The sequence below is a fragment of the Dendrobates tinctorius genome, unplaced genomic scaffold (assembly GCF_039654945.1).
Source record: "Dendrobates tinctorius isolate UK_male_01 unplaced genomic scaffold, ASM3965494v1 ptg000154l, whole genome shotgun sequence".
NCBI classification, from domain to species: Eukaryota; Metazoa; Chordata; class Amphibia; order Anura; family Dendrobatidae; genus Dendrobates; species Dendrobates tinctorius.
The window spans coordinates 66,779-85,266 of record NW_027361821.1 but is presented as its reverse complement, the minus strand read 5'-3'; the positions used below and the strand labels follow the sequence as shown (position 1 = coordinate 85,266).

The 18,488-nt window shown below is 45.5% G+C and overlaps 1 protein-coding gene across 1 annotated transcript in view; it reads right to left on the bottom strand.

Moving 5' to 3' along the window:
- LOC141050877 (ras-like protein family member 11A-like) overlaps positions 1-18,488 on the bottom strand; it is a 116,034-nt gene that overhangs the window by 59,729 nt on the left and 37,817 nt on the right. The gene's annotated exons all lie outside the window — the stretch shown is intronic.

The window sequence follows — 18,488 nt, the reverse complement described above, 5'->3', positions numbered from 1 at the left end:
GGGCTTTCCAAACGCGACATGGCGTTCGATCTCAATTCCAGCCATAAAAGTCAAATGGTGCTGCTTCCCTTCCGAGCTCTGCCATGCGCCCAAATAGTGGTTTACCCCCACATATGGGGTATCAGCGTACTCACGACAAATTGCACAATAACTTTTGGGGTCCTGTTACCCTTGGAAAAATAAAAATTGAGGGTGAAAAGATCATTTTTGTGGAAAAAATATGATTTTTTAATTGTACGGCCGTACGTTATAAACTTCTGTGAAGCCCTTGGGGGTTCAAAGTTCTCACCACACATCTAGATAAGTTCCTTGGGGGGTCTAGTTTCCAAAATGGTGTCATTTGTGGGGGGTTTCCACTGTTTTGGCACATCAGGTTCTTTCCAAACGCGACATCGCGTCCGATCTGAATTCCAGCCAATTTTGCATTGAAAAAGTCAAACGGCGCTCCTTCCCTTCTGAGCTCTGCCATGTGCCGAAACAGTGGTTCCCCCCACATATCAGATATCAGTGTACCGAGGACAAATTGCACAATAACTTTTGCAGTCCAATTTCTCCTGTTACCCTTGGTAAAATAAAACAAATTGGACCTGAAGTAATTTTTTTGTGAAAAAAAGTTGTGTTCTTTTTTTTTAAACGTTCAAAAAATTCCTGTGAAGCACCTGAAGGGCTAATAAACTTCTTGAATGTGGTTTTGAGCACCTTGAGGGGTGCAGTTTTTAGAATGGTGTCACTTTTGGGTATTTTCTATCATATAGACCCCTCATAGTGGCTTCAAATGTGATGTGCTCCGTAAAAATAAAATGGTGTTGCAAACATGAGAAATCGCTGGTCAACTTTTAACCCTTATAACTTCCAAAAAATTTTGGTTCCAAAATTGTGCTGATGTAAAGTAAACATGTGGGAAATGTTACTTATTAAGTTTTTTGTGTGCCATTTCTCTGTGATTTAAGGGCATAAAAATTCAGTTGGAAAATTGTGAAATTTTCAAAATTTTCGCCAAATTTCCGTTTTTTTCACAAATAAACGCAAGTTATATGAATGAAATTTTACCAGTAACATGAAGTACAATATGTCATGAGAAAACAATGTCATATTCAGTGGGATCCATGGAAGCGTTTCAGAGTTATTATCTCATAAAGGGTGAGTGGTCAGAATTGTAAAAATTGGCCCGGTCATGAACGTGCAAACCACCCTTGGGGGTAAAGGGATTAAACCACTCAAATTGGACTTTAAGCCTGTGTGTTGCCTCGTTTCTGCTGCCCTGCCATTACCTACCAGAGCGAATCTCTACAGTGGGTTTCCAAAGATATGTATACCTTATGAAGATAAATGCAAAACCTAGATGAATAAGAAACCCTGCAGTAAATAAATACAAGTAGTACATGTAAAGAAAAAACAAAGAGTACTTAGTTGACACTATTTTGATCAAAACAGCATAAAAGCCATTCCTCTGCGACAAGGTGTACCCAATCAGGATGGACCGTAATGCTACTCACATCCCTATGTGCCAGCAGTGCTTAACCCCTTCCTGACATCAGACGTACTATCCCGTCCATGGGACCCGGGCCCCTATGCCCATGGACGGGATAGTACGTCTACCGCGATCAGCGGCGCCCACGTGGTGAGCGCCGCTGATCGCGGCCGGGTGTCAGCTGATTGTGCCGGGTGTCAGCTGTGATAATGTGTCAGGGGCGGTCACGGACCGCCCCCAACACGTTAACCCCTTGCACACCGCGATCAAACATGATCGCGGTGTACCGGGGGTTAAAGGGAAGCATCGGCAGGGAGGGGGCTCCCTCCGTGCTTCCCCGAGCCCCCCACGGCAGCGCAATGTGCAGCGCTGCTGCAGGGGGCTCCTTTCCTGCAGGCCCCCGAATCCAAGATGGCGACGGGGGCCATCGGGGGCCTGCAGGAAGCTGGCTTCCTCAGTGCCTGCAAAGCGCAGGCATGAGGAAGCCTTCTGCACTGCCTGTGACAGATCGCTGATCTGTCACAGTGATCTGTGATGTGACAGATCAGCGATCTGTCACAGGACAGTGATGTCCCATCTGGGACTATTTAATAAAGTTAAAAAAAATTTAAAAAAGTGTAAAAATAAATTTAAAAAAATCGCCAAATAAATTAGAAAAAAAAAAAAAATATTCCCCCAAATAAATCCATTTTTTGGAAATAAAAAAAACAAAACAATAAAAGTACACATATTAGGTATCACCGCGTCCGTAACGACCCGCCCTATAAAACTGTCCCATTAGTTAACCCCTTTAGCGAACCCCTTAAAAAATAAAAATAAAAAACAAAGCAAAAAATAATGATTTATTATCATACCGCCAAACAAAAAGTGTAATAACGCGCGATCAAAAAGACGCATATAAATATCCATGTTACCACTGAAAACGTCATCTTGTCCCGCAAAAAACGAGCCACCACATAGCATCATCAGCGAAAAAATAAAAAAGTTATAGCTCGCAGAATAAAGCGATGCAAAAATAATTATTTTTTATATAAAATAGTTTTCATTGCATAAAACCGACAAAACATAAAAAAAGACCTAAATGAGGTATCGCTGTAACTGTACTGACCCGAAGAATAAAACCGCTTTATCAATTTTACTGCACGCGGAACGGTGTAAACGCACCCCCCCAAAAGAAATTCATGAAACGCTGGTTTTTGTTCATTCTGCACTCCAAAAATCGGAATAAAAAGCGATCAAAAAATGTCACGTGCCCGAAAATGGTACCAGTAAAAACATCAACTCGTCCCGCAAAAAATAAGACCTCACATGACTCGGTGGGTCAAAATACGGAAAAATTATAGCTCTCAATATGTGGTGATGCAAAAACTATTTTTACAATAAAAAGCGTCTTTTAGCGTGCGACAGCTGCCAAACATAAAAAGCGCCATAAATAGCAAATCAAACCCCCGTTATCACCCCCTTAGTTAGGGAAAAATAATAAAATAAAAAAAATGTATTTATTTCCATTTTTCCATTAGGGTTAGGGCTAGGGTTAGGGTCAGGGTTAGGGTTAGGGTCAGGGTTAGGGTTAGTAAAGTCATGGTTTGGGTTAGTGTGAGGGGCCACCTAATGTTTGGAAAAAACGCAAACGCGGTAAAAACGCACTAAAAACGCATACAAACGCATAAAAACGCTGCGTTTTTTTCATGCATGCTCATAAAAATGCTTGTTAAAAACGCAGCAGTTGTATGCTTTTGTATGCATTTTTTCAATGCGTTTTTTTGCGGGAAAAACGCACTGCAAAAAAAAGCAAGTGTGAAACCAGCCTAAGTTTCTTAGAGGGTCTAGTTTCCAAAATGGTGTCATTTGTGGGGGGGTTTCCACTGTTTTGGTACATCAGGGGTTTTCCAATCGCGACATGATGTCCGATCTCAATTCCAGCCAAAAACGTCAAATGGCGCTGCTTTCCTTCCGAGCTCTGCCATGCGCCCAAATAGTGGTTTACCCCCACATGTGGGGTATCAGAGTACTCAGGACAAATTGCACAATAACTTTTAGGGTCCTGTTACCCTTGGGAAAATAAAAATTGGGGTGAAAAGATCATTTTTGTGGAAAAAATATGATTTTTTAATTGTACCGCTGTACGTTATAAACTTCTGTAAAGCCCTTGTGGGTTCAAAGTTCTCACCACATATCTAGATAAGTTCCTTGGGGGGTCTAGTTTCCAAAATGGGGTCACTTGTAGGGGGTTTCCACTGTTTAGGTACATCAGGGACTCTCCAAACGTGACATGGCGTCCGATCTGAATTCCAGCCAATTTTGCATTGAAAAAGTCAAACGGTGCTCCTTCCATTCTGAGCTCTGCCATGCGCCGAAACAGTCGTTCCCCCCCACATATCATGTATCAGCATACTCAGGACAAATTGCACAATAACTTTTGCAGTCCAATTTCTCCTGTTACCCTTGGTAAAATAAAAAAAATTGAACCTGAAGTATTTTTTTGGTGAAAAAAAGTTAGATGTTCATTTTTTTTTAAATATTCAAAAAAATTCCTGTGACGCACCTAAAGGGTTAATAAACTTCTTGAATGTGGTTTTGAGCACCTTAAGGGGTGCAGTTTTTAGAATGGTGTCACTTTTGGGTATTTTTTATCATATAGACCCCTCAAAGTGGCTTCAAATGTGATGTGGTCCTAAAAATAAAATGGTGTTGTAAAAATGAGAAATTGCCGGTCAACTTTTAACCCTTATAACTTCCTAACAAAAAAAAATTTTGGTTCCAAAATTGTGCTGATGTAAAGTAAACATGTGGGAAATGTTAGTTATCAAGTTTTTTGTGTGCAGTATCTCTGTGATTTAAGGGCATAAAAATTCAAAGTTGGAAAATTGCGAAATTTTCAAAATTTCCACCAAATTTCCGTTTTTCTCACAAATAAACGCAAGTTATTTGAATGAAATTTTACCACTAACATGAAGTACAATATGTCACGAGAAAACATTGTCAGAATCACCGGGATCCATGGAAGCGTTCCAGAGTTATGACCTCATAAAGGTACAGTGGTCAGAAATTGGCCCGGTCATGAACGTGCAAACCACCCTTGGGGGTGAAGGGGTTAAAATAGAGGGGGCGGCAGAGCAGGACCTGTGTTAGGCTTGGGGTAGATTGTGCTGTAGTTTTGAAAATACACAGCTGGCATTGGCATGTGAATTCATTGAGGATCACAGATATCTATATGCAGTTTGCTCTATCTAGTGGTGGCAGTCTGCTTATATTTTACAGAGCCCCAACATAGTATCTGCTATATAATCTAGATAAGTACAACATAGGACCGCTTTGATCTCACTGGAATCCAAATAGAATAGTGCATTTTGTTAAGAAAAAAAAGCACTATCATTATAGCTCACAATTATGATTTGAAAAGCTTTGAATTCTAAGGCATTTTGTAGAATCTAAAGCTATTTTCTTTAATATAAAGTAATTATCTATTCATCATTCCCCTCTATGTGCAGATCTGCTTAATTATATACTAGGATTCAAACACTGACTTTGCCTGGTTGAAAACCATTTCAAAGATATGGAATGAGCAGCCGTGTGGTTATCTTACGGTATACCATGCATGACAGATTAAAGCGATTTTCCTACAGTCAAAGGAAACATTGTTAGAATGGAGATAAGAAAAGCAATCGCTTTGTGTAAAAATTATAATGTAATTTCCCATTATCTTGTGTCGGCTGTAATATACTAGCCATCAAACTAGCCATACACATGGGATAGCTCATTTGGCTAATAGCCATCTCGCTTTTACACTGCCTGATCATCACAAACTGCATTTAAATTGCCCAATTATAGGAAAACGGTAATTAGACCTACCGGTAATTGTGTTTCCAGTAATCCATCCTGACAGCACACTTGGAGGACGTCCTTCTCATCCGCAGTGGGACAGGAAACCACGAGAGTTTAAAAGGACCCTCCTCCTACCATCCCACAGTGATTTCACGAAGTTACACCTCTGCATGGATTCAACAAAAATTTTTATTTAAACCAACATTTTCCATACACATGTTACATCACAATTGCATGGATGCGTTTGTCGGGAGGGAACTAATAGTGCTGTCAGGATGGATTCCTGGAAACACAATTACCAGTAGGTCTAATTACCGTTTTCCAGGTCACCACCTGACAGCACACTTGGAGTAGTACCAAAGAATATTGGTCCTAGGGTGGGACTACCGCGTGGAGTACCATTCTCCCAAAAGCCACCTGTGCAGAGGTCACGTCTAATTTATAGTGTTTAGAGAACGTACTGAGACTGGTCCAAGATGCGGCTCTGCAGATTTGTTCTGCCGAGGCTCCGCCCCTCTCTGCCCATGATGTGGCCATGGCCCTAGTTGAGTGGGCTCTATGGCTCCCCGGGGGGCTCTGACCCTGTGCTCTATACGTTGTGCTAATAACGGATTTAATCCACCTTGCTATTGTGGATTTCGATGCCTTTTTCCCCTTATTAGGGCCTCTGAACTGGACAAAGAGATTATTATCCTGCCTCCAGGGCCTGGTTGCGTCCAGGTACCTGAGCACTGTTTCCCTGACATCCAGGTTATGGTAAGCTTCCTCCTTGCTATTTTTAGGAAACTGACAAAATGAGGGGAGCACTACCTTCTGATTCATGTTCGAGTCTGAGACCACCTTGGGGAGAAAAGCCAGGTCAAGTTTTAGGACTAACTGGTCGTCGAATATTTGTAAGTAGGGATCCTGAACCGATAGGGCCTGAAGTTCCCCTAATCTTTTGGCTGATGTAACAGCCACTAAGAATGCTGTCTTCAGAGAGAGGTTACCGATAGTTATTTCTACCCCTAGCTGGTATGGCTGTCTACATAGCGCGTTAAGGACTAGGTTAAGGTCCCAAGGAGGAACGGTCCTTCTTATCAAGGGCTTAAGTCTCTGCACAGCCCTTGAAAACCGGGCTATCCAGGGGTGAGACGATAGGGTTGTGTCATAGAACACGCTTAAGGCCGCAATCTGCACTCTCAGGGTGCTGGGTCTGAGGCCCTTTTTGAACCCTGCCTGTAAGAAGTCAAGGATCTTCGGGATCTGGGGTTGGTCAGTTTTGACTGTCGCTTCTCCACAAAAGCTGCAAAACTTTTTCCAAATTTTGTTATATATTGCTGCTGTTACGGGCTTCCTACTTGCTTGTAGAGTGGTTATAACGTCATCTGAAAGACCCTTTGTTCTTAGGATCTGCCGCTCAGGATCCAGGCTGATAGCTTGAGGGCTTCTGGCCTTTTGTGGAAGACCGGACCCTGGTGAAGAAGGTCTTCTCTTTTTGGCAGAAGAATGGGATCTTCCCATGATATCTTCCTGAGCAGAGGAAACCAGCTTCTTCTTGGCCAATAGGGAACCACTAATATGACCCTGGCTCTGTCCTCGTAGATCTTCCTGAGAACCCTTGGGATGAGAGCTAGATGCGGGAAGGCGTACAGTAGGCCCCTGTTCCAGGACTGCAATAGAGCATCTATCCCTGTCGGGTTTCCTGCCGGGTTTAGGGAGTAGAAGGCTTTGACCTTTGTATTCCCCTTGTCTGCAAACAGGTCTATTTCTGGTTGTCCCCAGCAATCGCACAGGCTGCTGAACACTTCTTCATTGAGTTCCCAGTCCGTTGCGGTTATTCTTCTTCTGCTGAGAAAGTCCGCCACCTGGTTGCTGGTGCCCTCCAGATGTACTGCTGAGATTGAGAGGACCTCTCTTTCTGCCCATCTGAAGATCTGCTCTGCTAAGCCCTGTAGTGCCGGGTGTTTCGGTCCGCCCTGATGGCAGAGAAAGGCTACTGTCGTTGTATTGTCCGAAAATATCTTGACATGCTTGTTCTTCACCCGAGGCCAGGCAACGAGTAGTACCTTCCAGACCGCAAGTAGCTCTCTGAAGTTGGAGGACCTGTTGCTGTCCTCCCGACTCCATCGCCCCTGATAGTACTCTCCTCCGATGTGTCCCCCACAGCCATACAGACTTGCGTCCGTGGTTACTACGATCTCTGGGGACTGAACGCATATTACACTGGTTTTTCGGTTTCTTGGGACGGTCCACAACAGCAGCGACCTTCTGACCTGGGGAATTAATTGTATCTTCTTGTCTAGTGAGCCTTGCCTTCTGTCCCAGGACGCTAGGACTGCCTGTTGTAGTCTGCGGGAGTGGAACTGACTCCATCTGACACAGGAGATACACGAAGTCATCAGCGCCAGAATCCTCATTGCGTCTCTGATCGACACCCGGTTCTTTGAGAACTGGCGGATCTTCTTTGGTATGCTGGTCTGCTTTTCTTCTGGAAGATAGGACATTCTTCTTTCCGAATCCAGCATGACCCCTAAAAATTTTATTCTGGGCTTGGGTATAAGATCTGATTTTGACCAATTTATTATCCAACCCAACCTTTGCAGTGTGGCAATTGAGGACTGACAGTCGACTCTGAGCTGGGCTGCTGAATCTGCTATGATCAAGAAGTCGTCTAAGTACGGGACCACCATGATGTTTTGGGCTCTTAGGTAGGCCACAACCTCTACCATTACCTTTGTGAAAACTCTTGGGGCTGATGCTAGGCCGAAGGGGAGACAGCGAAACTGGTAGTGGTGAACCCTGCCCTCCTTTTCTACCGCAAACCTGAGATACTTTTGGTGGTCTGGGTGGATGGGGACATGGTAATATTCACTCTTTAGATCTAAAGTGCACATTACCACCGCTTCTCCCAGGAGCGGAATCGTGGATCTTATTCATTCCATCTTGAAGCGTTTGTATGATACCCACTTGTTTAAGGGCTTGAGATTTATTATGGTCCTGGTCTCCCCCGATGGTTTTTTTATCGCGAAGAGGCTTGAGTAGTGTCCCCTTCCCTCTTATTGCGTGGGAACTGGTATGATTGCCTCCATGTGGATATCTAACCACATGGGGGAGGTCGGACAGAGTCGAGAGCTGGTCACTAGGAACCTGTTCGAGGGTAGGGATTTGAATTCTATCTTGTATCCTTGAGAAATTACTTGCAGTACCCAGGGGCTGGTGGTAACCTCTCGCCATTCTTCCGTGAACCTGAGCAGTCACCCCCCCACCCTGGTGGCGTCATTTCTTCCAGGAGCTAGACCCTGGGCCGGAGAAGATGGTATCTCTGCTCCTATTTCTACCCTCACCCCCTTTGGGGTAGCTCCATCGACCTGACTTCCCCTTCCCTCTGTAGTCCGTTCTCTGGTTGTAACGGGGTCTACGAAAGGGCTGATACCTCTTACGTTTCTCTTCAGGGAACCCCTTTTTTTCATCTGACGCCTTCTCTAAGATATTGTCAAGCACAGATCCGAAGACTCTACCTCCCGAGAAGGGAATTGAGCACAGTTTATTCTTTGACTGCATGTCACCCGACCAACTTTTAAGCCAGATAGCTCTTCTGGCTGTGTTGGACAATGATTGGGTTCTGGCCGTAAATCTTACGGACTCTGCTAAGGCATCAGCCAAAAACCCCGTGGCTAATTTTAGCAAGTGAAGGGATTTTAGAATAGTTTCCCCCGGAGTTCTATCTGACAAATGCTCCTCTAAATCATCTATCCATAGATGCATGGAACGTGCCACTGATGTCGCAGCTATATTTGTCTTTATGACTGCCGCTGAACTTTCCCAGGCTCTCTTCAAGAGCATGTCTGCCTTCCGATCTAGGGGCTCCTTTAAACTTGAGGAGTCTTCGAATGGAATGGCTGTCTTTTTTGATACCCTCGCTACTAGGATATCGATTTTAGGGACCTCTTCCCAGACCTTGACCTCTTCTGGGTCAAATGGCAGGCGAAGCCTGAATTCTCGGGGGATAGTCAATTTTTTCTCTGCTTCCTCCCATTCATCCAATATCATGGCCCGTATATGGGTATTTACTGGGAAGACCATTGAGGTCTGGGAGCGCAGCCCCCCGAACATCTCATCTTGTATTGAGAGGGTAGTCGGGGGTTCCTCTATCTGCATAGTCTGCCGGACTGCCCCTAATAGCTCATCCGTATCACCAGATGCAAAGAGATACTTCTTCCCCTTTCCGGGTGTTCTCTGATCTCCTCCTCTGCGTCTGATTCGGATAGGATGTCCTCAGAAGACGTGCCCGACTCCCTCTGCCTCTTTCTGGATGCCTGAGGGTTCACCTGCGGGGCTTGGGACATGGCTCTGGATACCGAGGCCTGTACTTCCTCTCTAATTATTGCCCTCATGTTCGACATGAGCGTAGCCTGTTCTTCCCCCATTATGCGCTTTGTACATGCGTCGCAGAGGGTTTTTTGCCATGTGTCCTTTAGCTTCTTAGAGCAGACTGGACACTTCTTATCCTTCTTTCTTTCTGAGGTGGAGGTTCCCCCCTGGAACACATAAAGTACGTGTTCTGTGGGGTCTGTTTTACTGGGGCCCTGCCATGACCTCATATGAGGCTACTCACGTGACCCTGCCTCTCCGTTCCTGTCTCCTTCTTCGCCTGGTCCTCCATCCTTGATAGATAAGGTTCCTTGTCTGCTGCAGAGACACCAAAACGTGTAAGTGGCCGGGAGGTGGTATCTGGTTCTTACACCGCAGGGCCCTGCATACAGCTGTCTGTCTCTCTCTCCTGCCGCGCTGCCGATCCGCTCCACCACCCAGAGTCTGTCCCCTCTCAGAGATGGTGCCGGCACTTCCTGAATGCTGGGCTGTCGCCTTTAATGATGCGACCGGAAGTGACGTCCGGGCCCGGTGACGCGACCGGAAGTGACGTCCGGGTCGGAAGTCCCGCCTGTCCTGGATGACGCGCGCGCGCCCTGCTGGTATGGGCGGAAGTAGCGCGCTTAGGTCCCAGGCATGGCACTGCTACAGCTCCTTACAGCGGGAAGGGGGAGAGGTGCGGCGATCCTCTGCCGGGGTCCGCTTGCGGGGCACGTGGAGTCCGTAGAGGCGGCCCCGGTACCAACATCGGTGGTGGCAGTGGCGTCCGGGGTCGAGAGCCTCCGTCGGGAGGAAGCGACCCCTTCTCCAGGAGCAACGCTACACTGGAGGGGCTGAGGGACCCTGTGCCGGGTTTCAGCTTGCAGAGTCTCCCAGGTAGGAAGGGAAAGGCTGGGCCCCCCGATCCTGACCCTCTGCGCGGAATGGCTGGATCTTCCTCTCGTCGTTCCTATCCGCAGTGGGACAGGAAAAACACTGTGGGATGGTAGGGGGAGGGTCCTTTTAAACTCTTGTGGTTTCCTGTCCCACTGCGGATGAGAAGGATGTCCTCCAAGTGTGCTGTTAGGTGGTGACCTGGAAATCAAGTTTTCCCAGGAACACAAATTTCCTGATAGTGTGAGGTAGACAGGGTGCCAATCACCTAACAAATGCCAGAGATCAGTGATGAATACTGAGGTTTGCATTGATCCAATATCTATGGGAGATATACTTTCTGCATCGTAGCAAAGGGTTGAACATTCAGTCACATGACAATAAAGCCGATCGAACACCTCCAACTTAACAAATGGATGATGCTATCCATGCCACGTTTCATCTCTATAGAAGGGTAGAATTGTGATAGGAAACATGACAACAATATTTCCCATCTGGAACTTCCAAGGGCAAATATATCCTGAAAGTTGGGGATCTCATAAATTTCGAAAAGACCTAGCACATCCCACATCCAGCCCAACATATAAGCTCACCAATGAGAGGTATATGGGCGTAACCTTGCTATAATAAAAATCAGAATTTGGGTTTTGATCATTTATCAATCCTGGAAGTTACAGCTTGCTGTGGTTATGTCCATTTTCCTTAAAAAGGAGTACCTCCCTCTGCAGAGCCATTTCCGTGACACAGGTTTATTACTTTTTCTTTTGTTATCCCTTTTATTGTTTGTGATTGTTTATACTGTACTGTTTTGTTCCCATTTTGTAACATAATTTTATATTTTTATAAACACTGCCTACCTTTCCAGATTAAATAAAATTTAAAAGCTCCATTCTTCTTGCTCTATAAGCCACACCCATGAAGCCATACGTTACCTGTAACGGGTATCCAATTAGTCTGTTTAAACAATTGGTGGTGGTAGCTAGTAGTTCCTTTTGTTGTTGTTGAATTGGTATGCATTGCAATTGGAGGTGTATATGCGATATGCTCATTGAGTTCCCAAATAACTAGCATAGCAGTGGAAACAGCCGAGGCCTTGTACATCACTCGTCAGTCAACTGCTTAATTGTCCTGACAAATGGAGGCAGCAGATTTGCATCCTCTGACAAAGTGGAGGCAGTAGTGTAATCTGCATGATCTCTCTGGTGTTCTCCATGAAAAATTTGTGACAGCGGTGGGATCTACGCGATTCCCCCTGCTGTTATCTTTGACAGCGCATAACCAGCATTCATAACAACGCTCTTTCACAATAATCATGCAGTCTAAACAGGCTGCTAATTATCTGAGAAGAAATTAGTCCCACTTATAATGGTATTTTCAGGAGTCCATCATGACAGCACCACCAGGATGTAGTCCTTCTTTTCCTTGATAGGGACATGAACCCGGAAGAGGTTAAATAGTCCCTCCCCACAACTATCCACCAGTGATTTTTCAAGTATCACACCAGGATAGATTCAACAAAAATATATTGAATTTCCTTCTACATACGTTTACTTTAGATAGCAGACAGGAAATTCAAGGGAGGGCATATAAGTGGTGTTGTAATAATGGATTTGTGGAAATACCATTACCGGTAGGACTAATTCCTTCGATCCAGGATATCCCTCCTGACAGCACCACCATGAGAATAATCGAATAATTCATTCAGGGTGGAATAATTGCTTAGAGGACATTCATCCTAAAGGCAGTCTGTTGGTTTGACAGAACGTCCAACTTATAATGTCTGCAGAAGGTATTAAGATTTGACCACATCACTGTTCTGCAGATTTGATTCACTGAGGACAGCTCTTTCCGAGGTAGACATTGCTCTTGTTTAATGGGCTCTGATGTTTTCATGTGGAGTTTTTCCCTTTACCATATAGGCTGTACTGACTGCAGTTTGATCCATCTAGCTAGTGTAGCTGTTGACACTTTCCTTTCTTTGTTTTTTTTCCTGCAAATTGGATAAAGAGATTTGAATTGATTCTCCAATCTTTGATAATACTCATGTATTAAGGCCCTTTTACATTTAGCGATACACCAGCGATCCGACCCGGTCAGGATCGCTGGTGCATCGCTAAATGATCGCTAGTGAGCTTTCACACAGAAAGATCTCACAGCGATGCAGCAGCGACGCAGCGCACGATACTTACCTTTCACACACAGCGATCCTGGCGTCCTCCCGCCCGCGTCCAGCGTCGCTCGTCTCACACAGCAAGAAGCCCAGCAGGAAGCTGACGACGAGAAATGGAGCCGCCCGATCTCGCACGATCAGCGATAACCAGCGGGGGAGTGGTCGGAGGTAAGTATCACACATAGCGATATCGCTAGCAATATCGCTATAACGTCACAAAATCAGTGACGTTTTAGCGATATTGCTAGCGATATCGCTTAGTGTAAAACCCCCTTTAGACTGCTCTTCTTACATCCAAGGAATGGAATGATTGTTCCTGCTGGTCACTATCATATTGAAACAAATAAGGCAAGATGATCTTCTGATTCCTATGAATGTCTGTGACAACCATGGGTAGAAATGCTGGAATCCAGTCTAAGAATGATACAATCCTCCAGAACTCTCAAATATGTGTCTTTTTATAGACAAGGCCTGAATTTTCCCTGTACATCTTGCTGTTGTGATAGCTACTAGAAAGGCCGTCTTCTGGGATATAGACCTTAGATCTCCATAATCCAGTGTCTCATATGGGTTTTTGCAGAGGGCATTCAAGACCAGACGACTGAGATACAACGGCGGGATGGAGCACCTGATTGTGGTCTTAAGTCTGTTGATAGCTTTCACGAATATTGTAATCCAGGGATGATTAGCCAAAGGATAATCAAAGAATGCCTCTAAGGCCAAGGTCACACTTGCGAGTGTGATGCGAGAACTGGAGTGGAGTGTGTGGCTGCATATATTTCTATGCAGCTGAACGCTCCAGTCCGTATCGCCGGTAGCAGTGCTGGGTATTGATGCAAGAGACTCACGTGAGTTTCTCGCATCACACTCGCAAGTGTGACCCCGGCCTGAGGCTGATATCTTAACCTTTAGAATACTAGGTTGTAACACTCTTTCAAATTCTGACTGAAGGGAGTCTAAGATCCTTGGAATATCTGTAACAGACACATATTGAGAACAGAATGTTTTCCAGATTTTCGTGTACAATGTGGAAAATAAGTATTTGATGCTCCGCAAATTTTGCAAGTTTTCCAACCCATAAAGAATGGAGAAGTCTGTCATTTTTATCATAGGTACACTTCAACTGTGAGACAGAATCTTAAAAAAAATCCAGAAAATCACATTGTATGATTTTTACATAATTAATTTGCATTATATTGCATGAAATAAGTATTTGATACAATAGAAAAACAGAACTTAACCACTTCATGACCCCAGATTTTTTCGGTTTTGCATTTTTGTTTTTCGCTCCCCTTCTTCCAAGAGCTATACATTTTTATTTTTACGTCAGTATGGCCAAGTGCGGGCTTATTTTTTGCGGGATGAGTTGTACTTTTGAATGACATCATTGGTTTTAGCATGTCATGTACTCGAAAACAGGAAAAAAATTCCAAGTGCGGTGAAATTGCAAAAAAAGTGCAATCTCACACTATTTTTTTGTTTGGCTTTTTTGTTAGGTTCACTAGATGCTAAATCTAACCTGCCATTATGATTCTCCAGGTCATTACGAGTTCATAGACACCAAACATGTCTATGTTCTTTTTTATCTAGGTGGTGAAAAAAATTCCAAAAGTTTGCTTAAAAAAAAAAGAAAACATTGCATCATTTTCTGATACTCGTAGCGTCTCCATTTTTCGTGATCTGGGTTTGGGTGAGGGCTTATTTTTTGCGTGCTAAGGTGACGTTTTTAATATTACCAATTTGGTGCAGATACGTTCTTTTGATCGCCCGTTAGTGCAGTTTAATGCAATTTCGCGGTGACCAAAAAACGTAATTCTGGCGTTTTGACTTTTTTTTATCGCTACACCGTTTAGCGATCAGGTTAATCCTTTTTTTTTTATTGATAGATTGGGCGATTCTGAACTCGGCGATACCAAAAATGTGTAGGGCTGTCGCTGGGCAACATTGAGTTTCAGCTCCCTTCAGAGATTTTCTATTGGGTTCAGGTCTGGAAACTGGCTAAGCCACTCCAGGACCTTGAAATGCTTCTTACAGAGCCACTCCTTAGTTGCCCTTGCTGTGTGTTTTGCTTCATTATCATGATGGAAGACCCAGCCATGACCCATCTTCAATGCTCTTACTGAGGGAAGGAGGTTGTTGGCTGAAATTTTGCAATATATGACCCCATCCATCCTCTCTTCAATACAGTGCTGTCGTCCTGTCTTTTGCAGAAAAGCACCTCCAAACTATGCTGTTTTCCCTACCTTGTTTCACGGTTGGCATGGTGCTCTTGGGGGTGTTCTCATCCTTCTTCTTCCAAACATGGTGAGTGGAGTTTATAGAAAAAAGTTCTATTTTGGTCTCATCTGACCACATAACCTTCTCTCATGCCTCCTCTGTATCACCCAGATGGTCATTGTTGAACTTCAAATGGGCCTGGACATGTGCTGGCATGAACAGGGGGACCTTGCGTGCCCTGCAGGATTTTAATACATGACGGCAAAGCTTGTTACTAACGTTAGTGTATGAGACTGTGGCCCAGGTGTTAGTAACGGCGGAATGCACTAAATAAAAATAATAATAAAGTGCGTTCGCCGCTCGGGGTCCACCGTGCAGTAGGTGTTTCAACCGCTGCTGAGTAATGGCAGATGAGCAATATGGCGATATAATGCGCACGGGTTCAACTTCACTCGAAGTGCACAGAGCGGGCTCTGTTCACACACAGAGGTGCCGCAACAAAAACATACAAAAAGGCTGAACCTGTTAGAGTCACAGGCCTCAGGTAAATGTTCACACGGTATAAGGTCACAGGAGCAGGAACTAAGACAGAGGGACTGCGTCCATCTAGACCTACCGTGTGTGTGGCGTCGCTACTGCGAACGCCAAGAAGGGCTGCAACTGCAGCGCGGCGCAGGACACTGCCGCTGGACGACACAGCTACAAAGCAGGTGCTATGTCGGACACTAGGGCAGAGGTGCGGTGTGCACAGTGGCCTAAGGCTTGCCACAGACTGGTGTAGACTACTGAACTAATTCCCTAAGCACATGCGTAATATCAGAGGGAAGGGGTTTCATAATAAGTCAGTCACCAGAATCATACATCCGTCACCATTCACACATAGCAGTATAGTCTATACTAGCACATGAGGGAACGGCCATGCGCGCTTTTTATAGTAGCCAGGACCTTCCGGAAGCTTCCAGATCTCCGAGATGGACCAATGAGATCTGGAGCAGGACCTGAGCACAAGACTCCAGATCTCCAATGGGAAACCGTATCATGAGCATGCTCAGTAGGTGGACAGAGGGACTTAGCCCCTGGAGAGATTTGCTGCAAGGCAATCTCCTCTGCGGTAGATAAAGAGCAAGAGACTGCAGAATGTAAGGGTCTGGATTCCTGCAGAGCAGATGCAGGAACCTGACTCCTAACACCAGGTCTCTTCTGGTCATTGACCAGGTCCTCCTGTGTAATTCTGGACTGATTCTTGACCTTTCTCAGAATCATCCTTCCCCCACGAGGAGAGATCTTGCATGGAGCCCCAGACCAAGGAAGGTTGACAGTCATCTTGTGTTTCTTACATTTTCTAATATGTGACAGGGTCCCTGATAATGTGTCATAGAAGGAGATATGAATCACAGAAAGCTCTATTTTCTGTGATATGGGCTTGGATATTTTGCTCCAGCACTTCATGTTTGGAGGGGTTAATCCTCTATTTTCTGGGTCAAGCTTAGTGGGCAGTACAGTGTGGGGAGGGAACTGCCCACCATGTTTCCTCACTGGGTGTTCCCTGTATGTAATCAGGTGTGTTTGACACATGGGAGGAGTGTGCTGGGAGTCTGTCAGTGAGGACAGACTTCCATGTGTCCAGGCTGGACACTAGAGAGTGGTCTGTGTGCAGAGAGAGAGAAGCCTTCCTGTGTGTGTGGCTCCAGCCCGAGCCTGCGTGCTGGACATTGCCTGGCCTGTGTGCCCACAGGCCTGAGGGAGCAGAACCCGACTGAAGACTTGTTGGTATTGTTTTGCCTGCTCTGAAGGACGTTTACCTTTTTGTTTTGCTTATGGTGTTATGAAGTAAATAAACCCGTACGGACGTTGTCAAGAAACGCGCCTCCTGTTTTCATCCTGTTGCCCCTCAGTGAGCACAGACCCCTTACAGTTGGTGCTAGACTGCGGGTATCAGTCCAGGAGGTACCTGGGAGGATTGCAGTGGATCGGCGGATCCACAAACTCCGGGCGACTGCTGTGGATTGGCGGGTCCACGAAGTTTGCAGAGCGGTGCGGAGCTGTGCAGAGCGGAGCGGAGCCTTGCAGAGCCTGAAAGGGCCATGGGGAGTCCACGGTGTGCACCCCAGGGAGGAATGGTTGCCCGAAAGGGAGTGGGGTCCCAAAAGGGGGCGGTGACCCAAACATGGGTGGTTGCCCAAAAAGGGGCATAGTTCCAAAAGGAGTAGTTGCCCAAAAAGGGGTGGTTGTTCAAAGAGAGGCAGAATCCCAGGGAGGGATGGTTGTCCAAAAGGGGGCGGAGTCCCAAAAATGTGTGGTTGCCTACAAAGGGGGTGGAGCATCCTAAATCCCGTGGGACAGTGGCCTTCCAAAGAGGCGGCACCTGTTACATCAGTGGACATGCTTGGGGAGAGATGCTGCAAGAGATGTCAACCTTCACAACATTCAGCAGGTCAATGCCCCTGATGACTATAAAAGTGAATTGTGCTTGGGAATGGCAGTGTTTGTATTACACTTATTCTGCGTGTAATACATTGACTTTCCATATGACGAACGGACACAAGTGTGTACCGTGATGTTAAATCGTGAAGGAATCTCTGGACTGCAGGACTCAAAGAGTCAGGTGACTCTGATGGGAACCCCACTTGTTCTCTGTCTGACAGAGAAGAAGGTCAAGGTTCGCTGCATCCATGGGGTTACTGTGGACTATGCGGTGGAAAGAGCAACCATTGAAATGACCAAAAGTTTTGAGTGCCAAGATGTCGGTGTAATACCAAACTTGTTGTACCCCTTTGTGAGGGGCCAGGAGTTTGTGTTATTTGCCGACTTATGGAAAATTGATGCAATGTTCAGTTGCTCAGGGAAGAGCCAAAACGCTCCTAAGGCAACCCCTCCATAGCAAGTGGCTGAAGGAGTTCCTGTTCATACTTTGATGTGTAAAGCGGCGGAGCTAGCATCTCCTGAGGTCGACAGTCACAAGTTAGTGGTGACTCGATAGACTGGTAGCTCTGACGAACTTACGGACCAGACGTTAGTAAATGTAAATGTCGACAATACTGTGACCGTTGCTAATGTGGAATTATCTCCAGACAAGGGGGTCGACACCTGGTTGGGTGGGAACTTGTCGTTCCAAGGTACCAGGGTGAGTGACGATGACCCCAGTCTGGACTGTGACTCTGACAAAGGTGAAATAGGGTGCAGTAATGAAAAGCCAAGTAAAAAGAGCAAGTCATCCTCCAGGCGCCTGAAACACAATAGCGCAGAGAGGCGGAACAGGCTGTACCTTTGAGTCAGGAAGTTAGGTTGCCAGAGACAACTGCTGCTTCTAAGGAAAACACTGGTGTGAAAAAAAAATAATGAACTGACCCACTGTAACAGCAAAAGTCCACAAGGTGAAGTCGCAGACAAGGAGCTGACAAAGAAAGTGATGGTGGTGTCCTCAACGATTTCTGAGCTAAAGGTGGACAGTCTGTCGGTCAAGAGGACCATAGGACAAGAGTTCCTAGCTAGTGTGGATGGAGGGGACATCCTAAAAAGATACGGAGAAAAGTACCACGATGTACCTGGCTCTGATGAGTCAGTAGGCGACATCAGCGC